The sequence below is a fragment of the Dama dama genome, chromosome 7 (genome assembly GCF_033118175.1).
Source record: "Dama dama isolate Ldn47 chromosome 7, ASM3311817v1, whole genome shotgun sequence".
NCBI lineage: Eukaryota > Metazoa > Chordata > Mammalia > Artiodactyla > Cervidae > Dama > Dama dama.
In genome coordinates, this window is record NC_083687.1 from 35,475,436 (window position 1) to 35,495,267 (window position 19,832).

General features: G+C 38.1%; 1 long non-coding RNA gene across 1 annotated transcript in view; it reads left to right on the forward strand.

The window, feature by feature from the left end:
* Positions 1-19,832, forward strand: part of LOC133059155 (uncharacterized) — a 32,233-nt gene that overhangs the window by 3,221 nt on the left and 9,180 nt on the right. Inside the window, exon 2 of the long non-coding RNA XR_009693487.1 lies at positions 1,950-2,058. This is a non-coding gene — a long non-coding RNA (uncharacterized LOC133059155). The remainder of the gene's footprint in view (positions 1-1,949; positions 2,059-19,832) is intronic.

Sequence of the window (19,832 nt, forward strand, 5' to 3'; positions counted from 1 at the left end):
CCTGGTAAACCAGAGTCAAGTTTGAACCTGTACCTCCAGCCCCAAGTTCTTTTCTTGTAGTAAGAAAGTCTTTTCTTGTGATGGGAATTGATTTTTACTAATTTCAATTTCAGAGAATAATGTTGCCTTCACGTTGGTCCTTCCCCACCAAATAGAGGGTAATATATTGTAGACTCTTGCATTAACCACAAGAAGTTTCTTTCATTCTGACCAAAAAACACCTTTTAGCTAATCCATATTTCACTGCGGAAGAGAATCATATCTAAAAAAGCACTTGTAACAAGCAGTTAATCACTTCTATCAACAGCTCTTGAAATGAGATCCTTGATACTTAGATTTTTGATGACTATTGGGACCAAAATCATTATAGGTGTAATTGATACCATCCAAGAGAAGGTAATCCTTTCAGAACAGAAGTCACAAGCTGCAAAGTAATAGTAGCTCATATTAAATATAGTTAAATATAAAACTTACAAAAATGCAGTCAGGTCCAAATAAAGGAAAAGATTCATCTAGTTTAGTAAAATGCACAATTTAAAAGAAATATTATTCCTTTAATTACCTCTTCGTGTGTGCATCTTTAAGAATTACCTTTAATTTTCTTTTCTTTATACACTGCATATACCCTGAGAGGCATCATCACATATGGTTAAGAATGTGATCTCTGGAGCCAGACTGTCTGGATTTAGATTCAAAGCTCCTCTTTCTCACTGTGTGACTTTAGCTTGTCTCTTAATTTTCCTGTATTTCAGTTTTATCGTCTGTAAAACCGAGGTTTATAATAGTATCTCCCTCACGGAGTTGGTGGAAGATTAAGTACATTTAACATATTTGGCACTAAGGCAATGCCTGGAATAGAGTAGGAGCTATCAAAATATTTGCTATTATTTTTATAGAAATGGATGAATGTGAACATTTGTGCTTTTTAAAAAGCGGTCTTTTTTTGTGGAGAGGACTCTGTTCCCTTCTTCCTCTCACTTTTCTCCTCCACTCACATCAAGGCCACTGTTCCCAAGCCCATTCATACCCCAGATAGCCCATGCTTCGGTGTGCTCATTTAATAGGAATTTAAATGTATTTTCTCTGTACTTACATAATTGCATAAAATATGCATATATATATTTATGTATGTATGTATAAGGAAGAGTTGGTAATAGTTTCCTTTTACAGAAGTGATATCATCCTAAGAAAAACCTTTTCTACCACTTGTTTATCTCATGCAACAGTCCCTTAAAGTAATCTTCAGTAGCACTAATTCATGGTCATCCTGTGATATGCATATATGATCCAGTATTAAGACATTTGTCCTAGGATATGGGCATTTATTTCCAGTTTTCTAAGCCATTATAAGCAGTGTTTCAATAAATACCCCTTTATGTAGACATCTTATATATTGCTACTTTTATTGCTATGGCAGAGATTCCCACATTGGAACCGCTGGTTTGGACACCCACCAGACTCCCATCCCTGGGATTCTCCAGGCAAGAATACTGGAGTGGGTTGCCATTTCCTTCTCCAGTGCCTGAAAGTGAAAAGTGAAAGTGAAGTTGCTCAGTCATGTCGGTCGGACTCTTTGCGACCCCATGGACTGTAGCCCACCAGGCTCCTCCGTCCATGGGATTTCCCAGGCAAGAATACTGGAGTGGGTTGCCATTGTCTTCTCCAGTAACAGTGCATATTTCCATCAAAATACAAGAAACCATCCTTAGTAACAATAGATGTGACTCTTTCTAATTGTTTTCAGTCTTTTTGACAGAGAATCAGCATTGAAGGGGATTTAGAGGACCTCACAGGATGAAGATATCCATGCTGAACATGAGCAACAAAAGTAGAAATGAAACAAAGAAAGGAGAATAAGCCAGAGGCCAGCAGAAGCTTAGTGAAGCTGAGAATGTTATTGTTGCTATTTAGTCACTAAGCCGTGTCCCACTCTTTTGTGACCCCGCCAGGCTTCTCTGTCCATGGGAATTCCCAGACAAGAAACTAGAGTGAGTTGCCATTTCCTTCTCCAGGGGACCTCCCCGACCCAGGGATTGAACCTGTCTCCTGCATTGCCAGGTGAGTTCTTTACTCCTGAGCCACCAGGGCAGCCCAGACAGTTGCATACTTCATGTAACAGTGGAATCCACTTAAATGAAAAAGCCAGAAAGGGATCAAAACCCAGTTCTACAGCAGACCGGGGCCAATAAAACAAAATAGGAAGCTGGGCCCAAGTAGCTAGGATATAAGTTAGGGCTTGCTATTGGACAAAACTCCTAAAGACTTGAACTAGAGGGATCAGTTAGATCAGTCTTTATCACAAGGCTATTTAATTAGAAGTAGGGAAGTTGCTGTTTTTATAGTTTAGTTCAATAACTTGTTACTGGTCCTTTTGGGTATAAGACGCACTAGAACTATTTCCAAGTTCTAGGGAATTGTGGGTCAAGTGGTTCTGATATATGATTAGTTAGATTCTACTACTTTTCCAGGAAAAGCGTGAACTGACCTGTAGGCAATTGAATATTCATTTTGAAGAAGTGAGGTGTGGTAAGACTCCCTCAATCATGGCCATCTTAGAGTACAGTGCCTGTCATGAGAAAAAAATTGTCATAGTAATTATTTTTAGGTGCTCATCAGATATCTAGAAAATTATACAAAGAAAAGCTTTTGGGTTTAGCAAATAGAAAGTAATTGGTGCACTTGGAAAACAGTTTTATTAGAATCCTATGAGCAGAAAGCAGAGTGTAGGGGGGACTTATGGAGCAATTGAGTTGTGGAAAAGAGGAGACCGAAAATGTAGGATACACTTGTAGTTACAGGGGAAAAATGATAAAATAGCAGAGAGAAATGATTTGAGGAAAAATACATTGTTTTTTCTTAAACAAAAGCCAAGATCTAAGCATATCAACAGAAAATAGAAAAGAGACAATGAATATTGACAAAGTTAACATCTAAAGGAGATGGAGCAAGCCCTAAGGAAGATGGCAGATGAAAGGTTGGATCATGGCAAGGAGAGACAACTTAATGTGAAATGGCCAGAGAGGGACTTGGTGACCTCTGCTCTGGGAAATCTAGGTAAACAGAGTGTTTGAAAATGCACGTGCATATACATAGACATTTTCAAAGCAATGTCATTAAAAACAATTGTTTCTGAAAACCTGCTTGTGAGTAGGTAGAAAATATCTAGAAGGGTCTACACAAAGGTGTTAACAGTGGTTACTTTAGTGGAGTGAGTTTCAGTCAATAATTAATGCCCCCTCCTCAGCTGGATAACCCAGTGCAGGGAACAAACAAGTCCTGGCTCTTGCAGAATTCATATTCAGGAAGGAGGCAGAGAACAAACAACTATGAAATACAGTCTCCATAATGAATGGTGTTAGGAAAACATTAAGCAAGATAAGAGAAGAGAGGGTGTCAGGGATTGCTATTTTGGATAAGTGGGCCTCTTTGAGCAGACACCTGAATGAGAAGGTGTTCCCAGTGAGGGGTTTAGCAAGGGCAATGAGCCTGGGCCAGGAAAGTGTGGGTGAGATCAGGGAAATGCAAGAAGGTGAGTGTGACTGGAGGAAAGAGAGCAAAGAGAGAGTTGGAAGGGGCTGTTCATCTCAGGATTGTTTAGATTCCAGCCCAACGCAGTGGGAAGCTATGGGAATGTTTGAGCACAGACAGTAGCACGATCTGACTTAGGTTTGAACAGATCACTCTGGCTGCTAATTGGAAAGTGAAAAGCCCCGGGTCTGAGAGGCCCCAGGGAGGCGGGTACAACGCTGTTGGTGCAGTCCATGGGAGAAACGTGGCACTCCACAAGGACCAGGTGTTAAAAATGAGATTGAGTTCAACATAACTAAGATTTGCTGTTTGGGGAGTAGGCTTTTTTGGATGGTTAGATTCTTTCCTTTGCAATGGAAATGTAGTATTTTTACAATTTAGGTCAACAAACTTAAGCAATATTTTAACATTGCTAAATACTAAGCTGACAAGCGAAATCCGGTTAATAGTATATGAAATAACAGCAGGAACAACAACAGCAAAAACATGTAGGCCGAAAGATAATTCTAGCAATAAACCAATAGGCAGAGGTGCAGCTCTCTTCAGTGGGGTTAAAGTTGAAAGTGGAGTCAACTCAAATTCTAGGAAGCAGAGGTGGGTCTCAGAGTTCTAAACTCTTTTCCCTCAAATCTTCCCAAAGTGTTACCCTGAAATTATGGCTGTGCTTCCAAAGAACCTGCATCACAAATCATGGCTTCTTAATCAAATCAAGGTCAGCTGTAATGCTGTCTTTGTGTAAGCAGTTATGGGCTTTTTTGTATGCAAATCATTTAGGTTGTTTTTGAACTTTGGACTCGTTTAAATCAACATCTGGGTAGTGATTGCTCGTTTCCTGGTGTCCAGGTGTACCTTCAGTTGCCTAGGTTTCCATGTATTTTGAGACCAGAGAGAGAGAAAAAAGGACATCAAACAAAATCAGATATCTAATGTTTCTAACATTAAAAAAAAAAAAAAGGAAAAAAAACTAACATGAAAAAACCCTGTGTCATCAACAGAACAATTACAAAGCTGTCTGCTGACCAATCAGGAAAAAAAAAAAAATGGCAAAACAAGTTGACTTCTTTTTTGTCCTGACTTAAACTTTCCATTTGAAGACTGCTAACGGATTGCTTTTCTCCCTGTCTGTGAGATGAAACCAGGGCGTATTCTAAGCCTTGACAAGCCAACTGCTGCTTAAATTACAATCTGACCTTTGACTTGCTGGTAAAAACGATATTTCCCTGACATGGCTTTGTCAAACTGTCCTTTCCCTTTTGTAAACCTCAAGATAGGACACGATGTGCCAGCAAACTCTTCCAAGAGTCTTGCAGAGAATAAGCTAGCAACTTCTCTAATACTTTGTGGTTGTGAAAGATGAATACTAGACGTTTCAGGGAAGGGAGACTTCCTGGGGTAGTGCCTTGTTATATAGTCCCTTCTGAAATTGAAATCTCTTTCTAGAGGGGTGTGTGGATTTAGTTCAGATCTTAGTTTGATGACTTGAACTCTGAAATTAGTAATTTAAAGTGGAATAATTTAGATGCTGTTCATACTTCTGTTTAGAGATTGAAAAAAATAGAACTGTCACCCATCCCAACTCTAGAGATTTGTGCTATTATTTTCTTATTTGCATCTGCCACCATATAGGAATGCTAATCCCACAGCTAAACCTTAAAGCTGACTCTAAAAATATGTGTTTACCAGGGCCAGCCCACTTATTCCCCTAACTTTAAGGGAATGTTTTTTTTTTTTTAATTTTTGTGGTTGGAACTTCTTTTTGAGCTTCCCAGTGCATTTCATAGAGTTTGAACTCATATTTATTTCTAAACAGAAGGGACTAAGCCACCTTACATGTCAGAGACTAGGGTGCTAACACGCCTTCCTCTTGTAAATGGGTTGTTTGTTTGTTTGTTTGTTTTGTTTTTTACCAACAGCTTCCTTTCCTTTCTTTTCTTAGACACTGTCTTGGCAATTAGCATTACTGAGTGCTTTTATGTGACATATATGTTGAAAATAGCTTTATCTGCCTTTCTCATTTAAACCTTGCAAAGACCTTAGAAGAGTTGATGGAGGTATAATTATCCTTAATTTCTCTGTGAAGAAAAAGAGATGCTGGTGAGGTAACACAGTAGGAATTTAAACCCAACCTGCTTCTAATGCTATTCTTCCATCACTCAACAAATCCACTTAGATTCAGCACACTTTTTTTTTCTTCTAATTTTGTTAGGTTATTTTAAGGTTATTTTAATTAATTTCTAGATAAGGTGAGGGTTTTCTTTTTGTCACTTGTAAGGTAAGGAGTTTGAGCTATAACAGTGTCTTTCTCTATGTGGTTTCATTTAATATATCAAACTTCTGTTATGTAATTTATACTACTGTACTTTAAACTTGAAATTGCAGTTAAATCTCTCAGGCAACAAGCATGAAAAAATAATGATACTGGGCCTCCAAACCACCAAACCTCGCCCCTAATTTTATCTCCCCTCTATGTAATCTTCCTTGCATTTGGTCTGACCAAAATACACACACACACACACACACACACACACACACACATATATATATGAAAGTGCCTGGTAATGAGAGCTATATAACAAAGTTGAATCTTTGATGTGGCGTCTGTTATTCAGTGGAAGGGTTGGGAGATATGCATACTTGGACACCCATGCCTATACACGTGCACACACATGTCTGTGTAATCTTACTTTCCTATTTAACCTGAGGGAGAGTGAATTGCAAAACCTTGTTGGATGAGCTGGTATGACTGATATGTGGACCTTCTTTACAAGATGATCATCCTTGAGGAGAAGGGTGAGAGTATTTTGCATTCTGTACACCTCCCTTGTGGGAAGGTGACATATACTCCTAAAGAGGGGTTCAAGAACATAGTTTGGTTTTATTATTATCCTAAAAGGAACTATATATTTATCTCAAACTTTTCTTGTTACATGTGTTGGTACTTAAAATTATTGAAAAATGAATACATGAATAGACAATTTCAGGAACAGTATGTTTAATTCATTTTATATATTAGTGTTTCTTCATAGTATGATCTGGAACTTTGAGTAAGCATACAAATGAATAATTATTGATTATTCAATTTAAAAGAAACCACTTCTGAATTATTCTGTAAGCTCAGTATATATATTCAGATAAATAATGTCATCAGAGACATAAATAATAATATGTACCAGGTAAATAGGAATTTATGAAGCTATGTCAGTACTTTAGTTTTAGACACTTTAAAATGTCCCAATGATTGTCATGTTTAGTAAACTTTAGTTTACTTCTAAATGATTAACTATAAAAACTTTTTTCTGAATGACACCATAATAGAAGTAATCATACAGAATTGGTCAGCTTTTCATGATGTAGCCTCTTATATAATCAGAAAGGTTCCAACTGGATTGACTTGGTTAGGCAATAGTTAACCCACATTTAAGATGACGTGCTCTTCTATAACACTTAATAAGAATGTATTTTCAGCTTTATGGTAAGCCAATTTAACATGACTCTTCTAACCAGTGATGCGTGCGTGCATGTGTGCTAAGTCCGATCTTTGCGACCCTATGGACTGTAGCCTGCCAGACTCTTCTGTCCATAGGATTCTCCAGTTAAGAATTCTGGAGTGGATGGCCATTCCCTCCTGCATGGGATCCTCCTGACCCAGAGATCAAACCTTCATCTCCTGTGGCTCCTGCATTGCAGGTGGATTCTTTACAGCTGAGCCACTGGGGAAGCCCTCTAACCAGTGATATCAGCCATTAATGTCTGTTTCTTTTCTGATATGATATTTTCCCCTTTCTGACAAAACCATTGCCCTATGCATTCGAAATCATGCTAGTGAGTTCTTAGAGTCAGTCTTCCATATTTAGACCCCTATGTGGTCTTCCAAGACTGTGGGAAGTCTGTCTGTTCTTCTTTTCATTAGGTAAGAGGAGTTACTTTACATTTTGAATAAATAAATGTATTAGCCACATTTATTGTGGCCACATTTATTGGCCACTGTGTTAGTCAGTTTGGTTTGTTTTTTTAAATAATAATTTTACCAAGAAAATTTAATTTGAATTGGCATTTGCCTGATATTCTAGACTCTACATCATTTACTGTTAATGAAATGTTATTTTTTAAAATTCAACACATATTACATTCCAGGTGCTTGTCTAGATACCAGAATGATTAAGAGGGGACTAACATATTGGCCTTGACTTCCAGGAGTACATTATATAATTGTAAAGAAAACCTATAGGGCAGGTTTCCTTTACAGGAAAACAGGAAGAACATCCCAACAGGCAGATTGGGAAGAACATCAGAATTTGAAGGACCATCAGATTGGTGAATTAACTAGTTTTTCTCACTCTGTTAATTTCTGTCCTAAAGATAAAGCAACTGGGAAACCAGAAGTTAACAATGGTACAGACAGAGAGGGCTAGGAAAGCCCCCCAGGTGTGGCTTAAGAAATGGAAAGAAAATTCCTTTCATATTGAAGAAATCCATCTCTCTCTCTCTTTTTTTCCCCCCTCCATCATGTGTGTCAGAAATGGCATTGCTAGTTACAGGAAATGCTAGGAGCTAAAACTCCATGGAGAATTAACTTTCCTTTTTGATAAGTAGAGAGAACTGTGACTTTAAGAACACTGGTGAGGTCTTCACTGGTTACAACTGTTATCTCATCCTGTCCTCCAAACAAAGGGAGATAATGCATAATAAATAAGCAATTATCTAGTAAGACAATTCCAAACCTGTTTGCCCCTAGGAGATAGTCAAATATGCAAGAGAGGAAAACTGACAAAACTGAAAGAAGGAATAAACAAACCCACAACTATGGTTGGATTTCAACACTCCTTTCTCAGTAATAGAATCAGTATACAAAAGAAAAATCAGCAAGAATGTAGAGGAACTGAGTAACACCGTCAACCTATTTTATATAATCGACATTTACAGACACTACTCAAAAATATCAGAGTGCATATTTTAAGTTCATATGTGGAGCATCCACCAACATAGACCATAACTTGGATCATAAAATAAAACTTAAGAAATGCAAAAGAAATTTAACTCAAACCAACTATGTTCTCAGATTTTAATGTAATTAAAACAATAATAGGTTACAAGGATATCTGCAAACACATGAAACTTAAATAATACATTTCCGAGTAATCCAAGGGTGAAAGAAATCTTGAGGGAAATTATAAAATATTACAAACTGAATTAAAATGAAAATACTAATATTTTGTAGGATGCAGCTAAAGTAGTACTGAAAGGGAAATTTACGATATTAAGCGCTTATAATAGAGAAAAACGCTGTCTTAAGTCCACATTCTAAACTTCTGATTTAGGGAACCAGGAAAGGAATAGTGAATTAAATGTGGAAAGACTTCTCATAAATATAGGTAAGCTGATTCTAAAATTCATAAGAAAAGGTAAACAATTTTGAAAAAGGAAATCATAGTTGGTGGAATCATATCATCCAATTTTAATATTGTGAGGCTACAGTAGTGAAGACAGAATGGTATTGCTGACCTATGATATAATTCGATTTTGACTTTACTGTTTTTAAGAGCGTATATTTGATTGAAATGCAATTTACATGCTCACAAACATACAAACCACCCATACATATACAGTTTGAAAGTAGGAGAGGTGACACAAAGTGTTTATTCACTGAACATTCCCTATCATTAAACTCTCATAGTCTGTGGGTTTCTTTTTGAGTAAGAGGACCCAGGATCTAGGGCAAACTCTGTGATTTTGAGAAACAAAGAAGTCTGGTTAGAGCAGTGATCATGGGGATGGGAGGAGAAGTCTCTGGAAGAGGATGATCAAGTGTCCCAGTTTGTCTGAAACTGAGGGAGTTTCCAGGATTTGGGATTTTCAGTGCAAAAGGGGAAAATTCCAAGAAACAGGGATTAGTTGATCACTCCCCAAATTATAGAAAGACTCAGTTCTGAGTATGGCTAGTTGGTGTTTAAGACAGTAAATGTGTATGAACTCATTTAATTTTCATGGTCAACCCTCTTCTAGTTCTTCAGAATTTAGAAAATATGTTCCTATTAGGCCTATTCCTGAAAAATCCACATATTCAAGGACACATTATCATGACTCAGTCTTGTAATACTAAAAAGTATCACAATGTTAAAAATATTGTGGATTAAAAGTAATTGAGGAATAATTGAGAAGGGCTGAATCAAGTATGCACTAAAGTTCTTTCTAGGTCAGTGATTCCAGGAATATTTTCAAAGTCTTATGGACATAAATTAGGTAATAGTCTAAAACAATACATTAACTTTTGCTTGTAAGCATTGATTGAAATAAATAAGCTAAGTAAATCATTTAGACAATAAAAATAAATGTAAAACCATAATGTGAAACCCAAGTATCCAACTTCTCAAAAACATAAGAATACTCTTGATTACAATCCTCAAAAAACACTATTCAGTCTTTCTGTGGAAAGAAATTAAAATATGTGAGCTCTTTATGATATGAAAAACTTTCAGAAAAATATAAGACAGGTTATTAACAAAACATTAGGTAGTTTTATATCTATAAATTTTTGAATCTTTTATTCAACTTTGGAATATCTGAATCATATGTTTCAATGTAGATCAGTCTCCTGAGGTTTCCCTATTTTAATTTTTATTCTTTTTATTCATTTAAAATAATTATTTAAGGAAACCAACTTAATTAATTACAAAAAATCCCTGAAACTTATAAACTTCAATTGGGAGGAGGTGACACTTGTTGAGAACCCGGCTCATAGTTCAACAAAATAATGTATAGAAAATTATTTTATAAACTACACTATAGAAGTGTTGTCATTATTAAGAGGAGGTAAAGTATAGTAAAGAGCAAGGCTGAATATTTGTTCCATGGTCATCCTTGATTCCTCTCTCTCTCTCTACCTCTGCTCCCACTCCGCATCCAATTTATCCGCAAACTCTCTCAACTCTGTCTCCAAATGTGTCAAAGCTGTTGTCATTATTACTCTTCCACACTAATCTCTCTACTTTCATCCTTGCTTAAGAGTCTATTGTAAGTATGTGTCTAGATTGACCCCGTTTCAATGGAACGTTTCAATGGATTCTGTCACTGTTCTGCTGAATTCTCTAGTGGCTTCACATCGCGCTGGAGGTGGAAGGCAAAGTCCTAACAGTGGTCTAATGTGTGCCTCACCCTTTCCTTTTAGACTCCTATCTTTCTTTCTTGCTATTAATTTCTTTCTAGCAAAATTAATTCCTTTGTTGTTACTCAGACATACAAAGTGAAATCCTCAATGAGGTGTTTTCATCAGGGTTTTAGATCTGGTTGTTCCTTCTGCAGGACAAGCTCTGACCTGATGTATTTTACTTCTCTCCTCCTTCAGGTCTTCCTTCAAGTAACAGGCAACTGTTACAACATTTCTTGACCACCTTATTTAAGTGGCAAGTCTCCTACTACCTCCTCCTTCCTCCTCCCATCCCATATTCTCTTTCCTTCTTTTCTGATCTATCTCCATAACATCTGTCAACATCCAGCAGGCCAGATAATTTACTTGCTAATTTATTTATTATCTTCCCTTCTGGAGGGTTAAGAATTTTTATTGATTTTGCTTACAGCTATATCTCTAGTGTCTAAAATGATAACTGCCAGATAGTAGGGGCTAAAAAATAAGCATTGAATGTATTGCCTTTTTAATAAATATGAATTTGATAAATATTTCAGGACGTAGGATTTCAAAAGTAGAGGAGACATACATAGGGTCTATTCTCACGGACTGTGCCTTCAGGAATTCAGGTTCAGAATCCTAAGATTCATGTCCAGTCCCCATTAGCCCCTTCAAGAACCTGAATAGTCACAGAAATTCTCAGGTCTCAATTTTCTGTTTTATAAAATGGGGCTCCTGATCATACTTACCTCTTAGTTGGCTGACAAGATTAAAGGAGATAGTAACGAATACTTACACAGATGGTGAATTATTGGATATGAAGTGCCTGTTTTAATCCATATTTTACTAAGATTTTATATTCTCCTTGGAGAGACAGCAATGATTTTTAAAGTCGATCAGGAAGAAAGTGGGGAGCAAAACATGACTTCAAAGTGGAAATAACTTTTAATTTCACTCATCATGAAATAACCTTCATGATGTTGCTACATCATGAGTGAGACAGACCCAGGTATGAAGAGACTAACACTAGCATTTTTAAGTACATAAGGATTATGTCCGTTGCAAGAAGGGAAGAGGAATTTGGAAAAGCAAATTTAATCGAGGAGAAGTATTGTTTCTCAGGTACATATTGTCCTCTTCTCAGTGCTGCCGTGAATAGTTAGTTGTTCAGGATGCTTAGTGAACAAGACCATCTGGACGTGTGTGAACAAGGGGCTACAATGCAGCGTATGCATTGTTTGGTAAGCAGCACAGTCTAGGGGTGCATCTGCCTACAGGAAAGGATGCTTTCTCCAAATGAGCAAAAACAAACTTTATGTATGGGCTATCATAGACTTCACCTTTGAACCCAGGTACCCACAGATAAGTTCAGCCTATAGACATGTCTCCCTCTTACGAAAGCCAACAGTTCTTGAGATCTGCACTGCTCATGTGACATTGTCACATGATGTATTTTATTGTTAGCATTAGTTTATTGCTGTCATTATGTCAATAAAATGTCTATTATGCAATAGACATTTATTGAGCGTCTGCATGTGTGGGCTGGGATGCTAGATGTGAATGTGTTTATAACTTATCTCTTAAAGAATCTAAAATACATCTTGAGCGTGGGAGTAGTTAGAGTTTCTTGGATTGATTTGGGCCTCTTGTATAATGCCCTGTTTAGCTGTTGAGATTTTTTAAAGACATTGAATGATTGATAGATTGATCGACTAACTGAGGTCAAAATAGTCTGAGGAAGGCCAAATGGCAATGATAGCAGACAGTGCAAATCGGAGCACAAAATAATTACTAAAATTGGAAGTGAAATGTGGTTTGTAAGCAGGTGAAAAATTGAAGTCAAATCATGAAAGCTTAGGATGTGTTACTTCCCCTTCCTCATCTGCTGATCATCGTATTTTTAGTTTAAGTATTTTTATCTTCTGACTTTTCCTGGGATGTTAACATTTAATTTTAAAATTGGTTTTGCATTAGAAATGTTCTTAGAATGACTTTGATGTGCCATTGGATGTGACTTTCTTTTTTCAAGTAAGTTAACAGGAGAATGGGAGTATTTTATCCTGTAGTTTAGAGTCAGTTTTTGAGGAATATATCTACTTCATATACAGAGATAATATGCAAGGTAAGCCTCTTCAGCTATATGACCATTTAGGACTAAATTCTTCTATTCAAAGATCATTTTTAAAGACTTCTGCCCTGCAACAGTATTTTTAAGATGCCATCCATTATTAGGCAGGCTTCAGAATTTTTTCAATAAGAAAGTTGGATATCTTAGATTTGAAATATGGTAGCCAATGAGATCGGAGAAGGCAATGGCAACCCACTCCATGGAAAATCCCATGGGCAGAGGAGCCTTGTAGGCTGCAGTCCATGGGGTTGCGAAGAGTCGGACACGACTGAGTGACTTCACTTTAACTTTTCACTTTTCACTTTCATGCATTGGAGAAGGAAATGGCAGCCCACTCCAGTGTTCTTGCCTGGAGAATCCCAGGGACGGGGGAGCCTGGTGGGCTGCCGTCTATGGGGTCGCACAGAGTCGGACACGACTGAAGTGACTTAGCAGCAGCAGTAACAGCAGCCAGTGAGGCGCAGAATTGGTTGCTTGGTGGAAGTGGTGGATGGAAGGATATGGTCTGTTCTGCAGATGTTGAGTTTAGGGTACCCGGGGAGACCAAAGACCTCACTCTGGAGCTGAACTAGGTTCAGGAGAGAGGAAGGAAAGTACACAGTCAGGAAGCTCCAAGGAGTGACTTACAGCTCAAAAGAGTGCTGCCTGATGCGACAGAAGCCCAAGCAGCAAGCAGAGGGAAGGAAGGGGCGGACCGAGAATGAGATGTGTGAGGGGCTTAGGTGAGTTAGGTATAGTAAGGTCTAGCATTGCGTACATGAGGATTTTTTTAAGACTGCTCAAGCCACCAGAACAAGCTTGGTTATTTTGCCTTGCAAAACCTTCACAGGAAGTTCCCTATCTCTCCTTAAAGGACAGAACACAATTCAAGGTTACCTTCAACATTCCCTGTAGCAGAAGGATAAAAATGGAAAATACATTGTGCTTTAATAAACATAATGAAAGAATAAATCAATCTGATAGGCAGCCCTTGTCTCTAAATAGATAAGTCAAAGATTAAAAGATAACAAAACACAAACACCTTGATGGTTATACAACTGAGTATTTATTTTCATTCTCCTGCTTTTCACTTTGCCCTCTGGTTTTATACAGCATAATTTGTTCCCGTTTTCATAGCCCTATCAAAAGCATGAGTTGTATTGTTTGCCTATAGCCCTGGGGAAATGCATTAAAATGGCTTTATGAGGATGCAGCTAGAAGCAAGGGTATTTACAAAGGATGCTTACTACTCAGATTATGAATATCAACTTTACATGAATGTAACAAAAGGAATACACTTTACTGAGATATTATATAATCATTATCATTCAAAGTGAAGTTTCAGCAGAAGTGGATTTATTTCTTTCCCTGTTTGGAATAAAATTACATGGGTTCTTCTTTTGCAGGGGGGAGTGTAGAGTTATAAATGAGAAAATATGCAGATTTCCTCTCTTATGGGCCAAATGAGCATAAGATGATTTACCTGTGTGCAGTGTGACCTGAGGCTAATGAAAGGTAGGAGACCCAAAGATTGATATTACAGTGTGGAGGTAAAAGAAAGAAACTGTGTTCCTTCCTTTCAAGATAGAGGCTGTTTGGCCTTTATATATCTCCCATAGTTTTTGGGCTTCCCTGGTGGCTCAGATGGTAAAGAATCTGCCTGTAATGCAGGAGACCTGGATTCGATCCATGGATCGGAAAGATCCCCTGGAGAAGGGAATGGCTGCTCACTCCAGTATTCTTTCCTGGAGAATGCCATGGATAGATTATCTTAATTGCCTGATTATAAAGTTATAGGTGCTATAGCGTCCCTTAGCTTTTCAATCTCATTTGATCTCATTTGTGCCATGCTTTCTATAGACCAGGGATTTATTCTGTAAATAAAATGTTACATATTTGTCATGTGATATTCTCTGTCATTTCCATACTGTTCACTATTTTTTTCTTAGCTCTCTTTTTCCACTAGCTCCTTAAAATTAGGGTATCCCCTATATTATGTACTCTGTTTTCTTATCTTCCAGCTCTGCACTGTTTGCTGGGAAATGTCACCCACTGAGCCGTCATAGATACAGGGTAGATGCCCACCCAAGTCTGTGAAGTCCTTTCAGGCTCCTCTGGGTAGAATGCTCATGTCCTCCTTTGTGCTGTCATTGACATTTGCTCATAGCTCCATGAAGCCAGGGGAAGCCTCCATTCATTCATTCTTCTGTAACCAGTTCCTAACATGGCGACTGGCACATAATGAGTATTCAGTGGCTATGAATAATGCATGCATGTATGAATGAATGTTTACCTACATGTACACGTGTTATGGGCTTCCCAGGTGGCAAAGTGATAAAGAATCTGCCTGCCAGTGTAGGAGATGCAAAAAACGCAGGTTCAGTCCCTGGGTCTGTAAAATCTTCTGGAGGAGGAAATTCCAAACCACTCCAGTATTCTTGTCTGGAAAATTCCAGGGACAGAGGAGCCTCTGTGGGGTTAAGAGTCAGACACGACTGAGCGACTGAGCACCACCACCACTACATGTGTTATAAATTAGCTTTTAGTGCAGACATTTTTGGTGGCCTTTTAAAGCAATCCACAAGTCTCACTAGTGAATCCCTACAACTTTCTGAAACACACTTGTTTAGGTCCATTGCCCTCAGCCCTCTCCAGTAAAAGACTTTCTATTCAAATTTGTTATTAATTAAAAAAAAATAATCTGCTTGAAACTGCCTGCTACAATAGGTCCTAATACTTGTTTTGGGACTATGAAGGAAACAGTTAAATACAAAAGCAGGTTTCTAGAAAGAGTGATCAAGCTAATAGTAATGTCCTCTAACATATTAATTTTAAATATTCAGTGCATTTATAGAATAGTGGAGAAGTCATCAGTTTGGTGTAAGTTTTGGGTCCTGGTAACAACTGCCTTTTTTATCTCATAGGCTGACATATCACAAAAAGCTTACAACTAAACCTGATCTCTAAATTGAAGAATGATTGATTGAGACACAGGACACAAAATCTCAAAATGAAAGCTGCCCTTTTACTAACTTACATTGCGGTCGTATTTGTTTACCGTCAATGAATATAGCAATAGCCCACTTATGTTAATACTAACATTTCAAAATATCATAGGATTATTACCATGTCATTCGCAAGTGTCATTTGTTGACTTTTCCCCAAGAATAATAGATATTTTCATTCTGAGAGGGAATCAAGAGATCATCTTGTTCACCTTTCTGTTTTTAGACAGGTAAGGTCTTAATTCTTACCTCATCTTGGACAAAAATCACTACCAAAGCCCCGAGAAATGAATGACTTGACCAAAGTTCACAGTTAATAGTAGAATTCTAGATTTTGCATTTTCCAAATGCAGTGCACTTGTTAGTATTCTGTGCTGCTAATTTCTGTCAGCAGCATTTATTACACTGAATTAACCTCATAAAAACGCTATCACATTATGGTATATTAAGAGATTCACTGTTGAAAGACTTGAGAAAGAATACATGATGACCTTACAGGACAAAAAGAAAGGAAGAATAATTTTAAGACTCAGCATTTACACTCTAAAGACTTTTTACACAAAACAAACAAATGAACCTCTAATTTTAAAGAAAATTATGACTGTGATCTTAAACAGTTATATCTGAAGAGTAAAATAAGCATCAGAGTGGTGTCAGTAGGTTGAAAGGAACTTATTTCTCTTTCTATATGCTTTTTTCCCACCCAGAAGGCTGTGAATAGCTTATAGAATCCTATGGTTATTGAATTTGATCTGCATTCATATGGAAAGAGAAAAGAAATGAGAAATGTGAATGTTTTGTTACTTTTCATCCCCTCCTGATAACTTCGAGCAAGAGATTTACTGAACATATCTATAGATTATTGCATTTGTGCTTTGAACCCTTTTCAACTACCTACCCTTCTTCTGCCACTGAGAGATGCATTAACCCAGCACTATAGAATTCCCATTTTCAAGTCCAAGGATAGCCATCCTCTTCAGGCACTGCCCCAGGTTCTAAACTGACTATCTTTTCTCCTATTCCCCCATCTACCATGAAATCTCCTGTCTCTTAACAACATGGAATAAAGTGCACTCTGTGGTGGTCATGGCAGCAAACATCTATCTCTGCCTTCCTGTTGTAATATCACCTTGGTTCTAGGTGTGGCCCCAATTAGTTCTAGCCAATCAGAACAGTCCAGGGCCACAATAATCTGTTTAGGGAAGGTCATGTATTGGAGTTTGGCCTAGTAAGAGTCAACTCTTGGCTTTACTCAGGGATAGAACAGGGGACAAGATGCTTGCATACCCTTTTCACCTTTTGGTTACAAAGACCAAAATCTGAGATTATCACAAAGGCAAAAAGCTGTTTGAGTTAGATATCATCCTTTCACTTATAACTGGAAGCATCTTAAGAGTTATCTGGGAAAAGAAAGAATGTGTTGTTCTATATTACCCAGTGTGGAATTCACTTAGCTGTAGATGTCAGGCAGGCCCAGAGCAGCAAGAAGCCCACTCTACCAATGAGAGAATTGGCAGGGTTTTTTTGTGTGTGTGTATGTGTGCCATCTCATTAAAGGTGTGTTCACTAAGTTATAAACTCTGATGGTATAATTATGTAATTTTATGGCATAACTTCCAAATTATTTGCACTTTTAAGGTCAGCCTTTGAAACGCAAGGGAGTTACTACTTACACTGCAATAAGTTAGCTTGTAGGCTGGCAGAGTTCCCTATTTGCCTCTCAGATTATACACACTACTCCATCTGTGGGTGATAATGTTGAGTGAACAACAACATAAACCAATACAATCTCACTATTAATTTAGATAATAAAGGGAATGCCTTTCATTAGCATAGGCAGTAATTCTTCTTAATGCCTTTCTGTACCATTGCTCTCTTTATTTCAAACACCCCACTGTGTTAAAACTTGCGCTTATGTTATAATTAAGGAATATCTAGCATGGTTTCAGTAATATCTTGATTTTCCCAAAGCTCAAGTTTTTCTTAAGATTATTATTTTGTTTTGTTTTTGAAATTTTTCATCGAGTGGGCAGTAGACACAACTGAAGTGCCACATAGAATGTGGCCGCACAGAATTTCAGTCTCAGCATCGTAACCAGCTGACAGAAAGATGCAGCATCTGCTACACATTCTGGGTAAGCATCCTGTAGCCTCTTAAGCAAATATAAATTCAAGGTGCCCCGTCCTCCCACCCAGACCTTTGGCTGGCATCCAGGAGTCATGGTCAACCATCTGTCCATTCAAGACTGTAGTGGGTTGCTGAAGACATTCACGATGCGGCCTTGTTTTGTCTTGTTCACAAGTGTGGTCCATATTGTACACTGGGAAGATCCCCGGGCTGGAAGTAAAGAAGCCTGGGTTCTAGTCATTGCTTTGGGTCTGACCAGCAAAATAAGCTCTAGTAGACCATTTCACCTTTCATGGTTCCTTTTCTCATCTATAAATCATGGGAAACAGGAAAATCATGTTCTTTGTGATACCTTCCAGATTCTGTAAAGAGTTTTTTCTTCGTGGCAAAATATGATCTGCCTTCCCTGGTGGCTCAGAGGGTAAAGTGTCTGCCTGCTATGGTTGATGCCAGGGTCCGGAAGATCCCCTGGAGAAGGAAATGGCAACTCACTCCAGTATTCTTGCCTGGAGAATCCCATGGGCTGTTGAGCCTTGTAGGCTACAGTCCACGGGGTCGCAGAGAGTCAGACACACCTGAGTGACTTCACTTTTTTCTTTTTTTGCTTTTTTTTCTGTAACATGGCGTAGGACCTGCTTTGACAGAATCCTTTAAAATCTGAAGAAGTAAGTTTGGACTTATGAGGGAGCTGTGTGGACTAAATAATTTGTGGTAGTCATTTCAGTAAAGTACCAGTCCAATAGACACTCTCAAGGGCAGAACTGGGCATCCAGAGACCCATCTATCTATCTGTCCATTTGTCCAGCATGTCTTAAGCTCTCACAGTGATGGGAATCCTGTATTTGCTGGGTGAGAGGGGAAGAATATCAGGGATGGGAAGGAACTATGCATGAAAAGTCATTCCTCTGTGCTCAAGAAAGGATCTTACCATCTAGTGAGGGGGTAGACAGAAGTAAGGGATGAGTTGACTAACTTCTTGCTATTGAGTTGAGGACCAAAGATTAGAAAGTAAAGATGATGCAAAAGAAGAGGACACTCAGTATGTGAGGGAAAGATTATTTTCTTTTGCTTACTTTTCCCCATCACAGCTAGAAAACTGCCTTAAACTTTATGTGGTCATGAAGATCTATAGTCCTACAGAATCTGCTAATCCTTGCTTATGAATACATTTACCAAAAAGCCCCTGCTACCCTATAAATGCCCAGAGCAGTTAGAGGAGCCCTCTCAGTAGATGGTAATTGTACCCAGTGTAGCCAATTTTGAGCAAAGATTTAAGCAGTCTGAGAAACAAAAAAGCACTTTACCCTATGATAGGTTTTGGAAATTACAGTGGTAGCCACAGACCAAAGGGTTTGAGTGTTTGGCCTTGTGACTCTGTCATCCCAGCAATGAGCTGAGCTTTCTACTCTCACCCAGAGTCTAACAGCTGTAATGTCATCAAGATTGTGGCAACTTTCCCCAGCAAAGGAGACCAATGTACACAGGAGTTTCTTACATTTTATTTATACACACTAAGATATATTTTGAATGCAAACCATTGCTTTTATGTAATTTTTACTGATGGACTCTATCCTTTTGGCAAGGGAACTCACCATCTTGGACCTTCTCAAGTGAAAATAATTTTAGCTTTTATAGGAGCAGTAGAGTCATTTAAAGCAATAGGGAACTTCTTAATGATTAAAGACAGATATTTTTCAATGTCTGTGGGGCTGATGAGATGGTAACTTGGTCAGATCTATGTCGGATAGAAGAGAGTCAAGTGGTCAGAAGCTTTCAGAACATTTTGTGACTTTAAGGGAAAAGCTTTCAAATCTTTGAAAATGGCTTTGCATTAAGGCATCCCAGGGCCCACTTCCCTTTCAGATTCAGCTATTACAAAAATGGGAAGCATTGCAATCATGACAAATGGGCACAGTGTGCAGAAGGTAAGAGGAGAATTAG